The sequence below is a fragment of the Hydra vulgaris genome, chromosome 02 (genome assembly GCF_038396675.1).
Source record: "Hydra vulgaris chromosome 02, alternate assembly HydraT2T_AEP".
NCBI classification, from domain to species: Eukaryota; Metazoa; Cnidaria; class Hydrozoa; order Anthoathecata; family Hydridae; genus Hydra; species Hydra vulgaris.
The window spans coordinates 36233442-36239558 of record NC_088921.1 but is presented as its reverse complement, the minus strand read 5'-3'; the positions used below and the strand labels follow the sequence as shown (position 1 = coordinate 36239558).

The 6117-nt window shown below is 31.9% G+C and overlaps 1 long non-coding RNA gene across 1 annotated transcript; it reads right to left on the bottom strand.

Moving 5' to 3' along the window:
• Positions 1-383: 383 nt before the first annotated feature.
• LOC136076499 (uncharacterized) lies at positions 384-2044 on the bottom strand. The gene is made up of 2 exons (XR_010636318.1): positions 834-2044; positions 384-665 (listed from the first exon to the last, which is right to left on the bottom strand). It is a non-coding gene; the product is annotated as an uncharacterized LOC136076499 (long non-coding RNA).
• Between the last annotated feature and the right edge of the window lie 4073 nt (positions 2045-6117).

Sequence of the window (6117 nt, the reverse complement as noted above, 5' to 3'; positions counted from 1 at the left end):
CTGGAGAGAGATTATGTTTGAATCAATACATAAAAATATATTTTTAAATTTTAAAAATATATTTAAAAAAAAAAAGCAAAAGTAAGCGATTCTAAAGAATTTTTTTATAATAATGTTAGCATATTTCTCAAATGTGTGAAAATTTACAGTTTCTAAGACATTTTAGACGCGTCACATACTGTAACCGAATTTAAATAGAATAGAATGAGACAATCGAATTTTTTACTGATCAAAGCTAACTAGAATCGGGTTTGAACTATCTCTGTAACCATTTACAGTCGAATTTTTTAGGATCGATCGAATTAAGTCATTAAAACTTGTTTCAATCGAATAATATAGAACCACTAATTAGAGCAGAATCTTCTAGAATCGAATCAGTTAAATAAATTAAAATTTTAATTTATGCAATAGTATATTAAATAGTACATTAAATAAACACATTTATAAAATCTGCTGTTGGTCCTCTGCATACTGGACAGTGATTAGTAGCACTACTTTGAATGGCTTCAGCACATCGCTGGCATAGACAAAGATGGCGGAAAGGAAAATGGGAAAACAACAACTTGAAGATTGTTGACGAGGCAAACTTTGCAGACATTTTTGATTGGTCTGTTCACCACAGCAGCTTGTCCATTTGATTGAGATTCTTCATCAACAGTTTGTTCCTAAAAAAAACATAAATATAAAACATCTAGCTAGTAGAATTTCTGGTCACTGTCCCAACAAAGGGAGGTCGCCACCTGTCAACAACAACAACAACAAGCCTCTAACATGAATACAATGCAGTAAATACTTTTTTGTTTATTTTTAAAAATTATAATTAATTATCTAACCTGTTCAATGAATTCTTGAACTTCCTGATCACTTGGTATTTTCATATCGTTGCAGAGGAATGATGCAGCTTCAAGAAATTTGGTTGCAATCCATTCACTACTTGCAAGCTTTTCTTCATACCCGCAAAGACGCTCATGTTGCCTTTGACAATTTTGACGGAGTTATCTTCTAGTTTAGGAACCATTTTAAATCTGGAGCATCTCAACTTCAGTTGGATAGACGACCTATTTAAAATTGATATTTTAAAGATAATTTTTTTTGATTGATTGCATTTTATCTGTACTATTTTATTGGTTGGTTAAATAATCACATAGTAGCATGGAACAAAATTTTTATTTTGTTCCATGATACAAATATAATTTACTAATGCTAACATTAACAGGTGCATGAGCATGCAAAATATAAAGTTCCCATTTTAAAATCGTACAGAATAGGATCTCAACTGCTGCATTTATTGGATCAGAACACTAAAGTGCTAATATATAAAGACTGACATTTTGTTGAAGCTCGTCCAAGAAATACCAAAACTCAGGGTGTGCTGTCATTAAACGATTCATCTTGGAGTGTAAGGATTCAGACACATTGTTAGTACGATAACGCAGGCTATGAACAGAAAACATCTCAGAAGATTATTGGAGCATCCAATGCTTTTAGTAATACTGAACGAACTTGTTCATTTTTTTTTTAACAGCAATGACACTGTGATGGTTAGCTTCAGCTTTTAGTTTGTCGACTACAGGCTTTACTAAATTGGGTGGTAGCAAGCACATGGAAATAAACTTACAACACCATTTTCTGATAATTGGATTATTATTCCTGGTGTAATCCACCTGCAGACCAATGGCCTTAATTTTTTTGAGAATTGCGTGGACATAATGAAATCTGCAACCGGTTACCCTTATGTTTGGAAAAACAGCTTTGATAGAGTTTCCGATTTCAGTTTCGTAGTCAGCCATCACAATCTGCGGCACTAAAGTTGGATAAAGTTCGTGAAGCTTTTTAAAAACAAGTAGGTAGAGACCTTCTTTTTGCTGAGTTATCAAGTCATGCAGAACAAGCAGGATCATTGTTCCGAACTCCAGTGGAATATTGAACAGCTGACCACCATGGAAAATGGCAGGAACCACACGAAATGTAGCTTCAACAAACAGGATAGTGGTTTTTGAAAAAGACGAGTTATTAACATTTAAAAATAGCTGGGATCTAAACTAATAAAAATTATTTTAGGTTAGGTTTCCCCATTTTGATATTGAAATGAATTAAAGATTAAAAATGATTTACCTGACAAATATGTCAGCAGTGTTGAAGAATAAAAGAACAAAGCTAGTTGATCCTCAAACTCTACAAGACCTTTATAGATGTTAGAAAATGGATTGGGTTGCAACATGTTTAGAACTGCCTCATTTGGAGATTTAGGGTTTGTGCTGTAGCGACTACTTCGTGCACTCTGTAGAATTTGTTCACACTTTCTGAAAGTAAGTGCAGCCTTGACACCTTCAATTGAGGGCTGGATGATATTATTGTAGGTTTTAAGCAAAGGTAGTTTTGCAGTTGAAGCCATGTCTCGCATTAACTCAAGAGCTGGAAAATTATCAAAATTTTGGGGCCTAGTTCCACAAGTGTGACCATGTATTGTCTCAAGTAAGTTAGTTGACAAAACTATTTTTGCACTTTCGTCACAAAGTTGATGGTGCTTACACTTGAGATACACAAAGCCATTGTTTTCCTTATTTTTGATGAAGCCAAAGTCCCGTGCAACATACACAAATGTTTTTCGTTTGTCACCTTCAATTTTTCTGTATTCCATTTTTCTATTTTAAACAAAACTTGATATATTTTCACATGCATTTGTTGGATTTTTTGTTTACATAAAATTTTGCAACAAATAAAATATATTATTTTCCAAAATAATAAAAATCTTTTTTGAAAGATCATGTACACGTTAACCTTTAACAAAAACCAGTTTGGAAAAACCATGCCGTTTTTCAATTGCAACAACATCGCACATGCATTAAAATTACAAATGTAAAAAAATTCGACACAAAATTAATTGGCTATGAAAAGTAATTAAGTTTAAAAATTACAAATTCGATTGTAAAAAAATTCGATGCTAAATTAATCGGCTGAGAAAAGTAATTAAGTTTTTAGTTTCGTTAAACTTTTAATGATAATCGATCATCTCATTCTATGTTCATTAAATTCGATTCTAGAAATTAATTAAATCTTTTCGAATTCTAAGCAGTTTTTAGACAATTCGGTTCAAGAACATTTTCACAAATTCGGTTCTAGCATTGGACGCCAATTTAAGACTTCCTGTAATCTAATTTTTAGTATAAATTAAGGGTAATTAGGCAGCCGTTTTCAGATTTTTTTCTCATCTTTTGTATTTTGATTTGACGACAGAGCACACTTCACCGAAACTTTGTTTTACACGGGTTTTTTTGTATAACATAGCTGATGATTAATAAAATCTTTTACAATAGAAGTAACTCTTTATTTTTAAATCGATTTTTACTACATTTTTACGATATTTCAAGGGAGTATAGATACCCTCGTTATCAAGTATAATATAAATATAAAAACCATTCAAAACAAATCAATGTAAAACAATTCAAAATAAATCAAACGATTCAAATAGTTTCTTTTGATTCAAAAACTTGGTTTCAATTTTTGAATCAAAAGTAACAAATGGCTGATGATTGTTTTTAGACATGAAACTATTAGTACCATTAAAAGTTGTGCTTTCCTTGTTTGTAAATTTATATATATATATATATATATATATATATATATATATATATATATATATATATATATATATATATATATATATATATATATAATGTTCTATTACTATTGAGTCCTTAATAAATGCGCAGGGAAAGAGGGGGGGGGGGAGAGGAAATAAAAGGTGGGTGGGAATTTTAGTCCAAGTCTAATAAACGATGGGGTGGGGTGGGATTAATAGAAGAGGGGTGGGAAATTTTTATGTTACAATATAATTATTTCTTATAAAAAAACTTCAGTTTATAAATCCAAACAAATATTTTTTACAAAACACACATAAAACTATTTAATTTAGTGTAGCTTACGGTCAAATGCGCAAATAGCATTTATATAATATAATTGAAAACCTGAGATCAAGAACGTCCCAAGTCAAAAAATAAACATTTTTCAGGAGATTAAAAAAACAAAAAATAATTTATTTTTTTAAGTTATTCAAAAAAATATACAAATGGAAATTACTAATTTAAATTAAGTGAGTCTAGAGAGATAAACGATAAGTATTTTTAGAGGATAAACCATTGAAACTTGTTCAGTGAAGACTAATAAACAATGTGGTACTTAGGACGTTCTTGATCTCATATGTTAAGGGGGAACGAAAAATAATAAATTGAACATTCCAATTTATTTGTATTTTTCTTTATTAGCCATAATCGTCTTCTTAAAGAAAGGTTGGAAATGACTTTGATAATCCTTAATAACAGCGCCAGAAATTCTGACAACAGGAAATTTTTGGGAGACCACGTCCATCCATCCATTGCGAAGGGAGTTCAACTGTTTCTAATCTCCGTTTCATACCTTCAATGATAGCAAAATGTCTATCGCAGGGCAGAAAACTGTGCCCACGAATTGGAAAATAATGCACAATTCGTTGAAAGCGCCCTAACTTTACCAAAGTATACAAAAACTGAACCATGGTTACATTGCGATTTTGTCCAGGGCAAGCGTCGCTAAACAAGAAAACCGTATTAACATAATCAGGAAGCTTCGAAAAATAATCATTCAAGCAGCTAAGAACTTCATTAACGCCTCTCTTAGCAACATTTTCTGGCCACATATACATGGTGGATTTTTGAGATATGCTGGTTAACAAAGTAACAGCAAAGGTATAAGTCCAAAGTTGACGGGAATAAAATATATCGTTGACAGGTAAGTGCGGAACTTAAATATTTTGTGCAAAGTCAAAAGTTATAACAACAATGTTGTCGCTTAATGATGAAGAATCTTTACATTCTCTCATGCGAGAATAAAACCGGCTTTCCGCTTGTGAACAAGAAGACTGAGTTTTGCATTGTTACAAAGTGCCACATTCTTTTCATTAGCAATGATGACTTTTAGCTCAGAACACCGACTGCATACATCCGTCTGTGGTCTACCAAAACCGTAATTAAAATGTTTTTTAAAATAGTCCCAGTAAAAATGATATTTTATGCGCGCATTTACCTTTTTTAACATTAATACCATCTTTAACTAACACATAAGCATCTGGTTCAAAAGATTCGAGGTACAAGGTGTACATCTTTCTTATGTTTAGCTCGCAAAATAATTAACGTCTTTTACTTTTGTTACTGTAATGAACTACTTTATATGGAAACGAAGATATGTGGGAATGAAAATTTGCCATAGAATTTGGTGGCAATTTTCGCTGATTTCCATGCCGTCCCCTGCCATCTTTAGAAACTAATAGGTGACTAGCAAATTAGAAATTCTTATAACGCGACGTTCTGTTACTCCATGCAAGGCAATAAAAGCAGAGCGACAAACATCTGCTTCCTTATTTCCGCATTTAACAGTATACTTGTAACTTGTAGCCCGCTTGACACTCGTATTGCCTGTTCTAGGTCGTCTTCGCTTTATTTCAGCAGGTTTTATAGGCGCAATTAGATAATTATCCTGTCCATTTTTTTCACCTATGGCATTAAAAGATGTTAAAATAGCTTTCTTCTCCGTATTGCTGAATTTAGAAAAGCACATATGTTGGCAACGGCAGTCAACCCCTGTAGTCCTCATAGGTACCAAACTTTTATTCCAAGAAATAAATTCCTTATCTTCTGCTTTAGCACGTTTGATTACATTGCGTTTCCACAACGGTTCATTCCTTGTCCGTTTTCCAGTAACAGCAGACACACTACTATCAGAATCACTGCTTTTAATATCCATTTTCATTAACCAAAAACAACGACGCTGCAAAAAATAACGGTATTAAAAAGCTGTTGTTTATAAAGTCTATGAGAAAAATAATAATGAATTTTGAGCTGTTGTTTGTAACGCAAATATTATTAACCAATCAGGTTTTAGTAATTATTACTAAAACCTGATTGGTTAATAATATTTGCTTTGAATGATTTGTGTAAACGATAGCTATTGTGCTGTAGCTTTGTAGGCACTATAATACTTATTTACTTAAAATTCAATAAATTTAATTAATAAATACACATTACTTTATATAACAACAGAAGTGTTCATATTCTGCCAGCTTTTAATACATCTTTTATATTG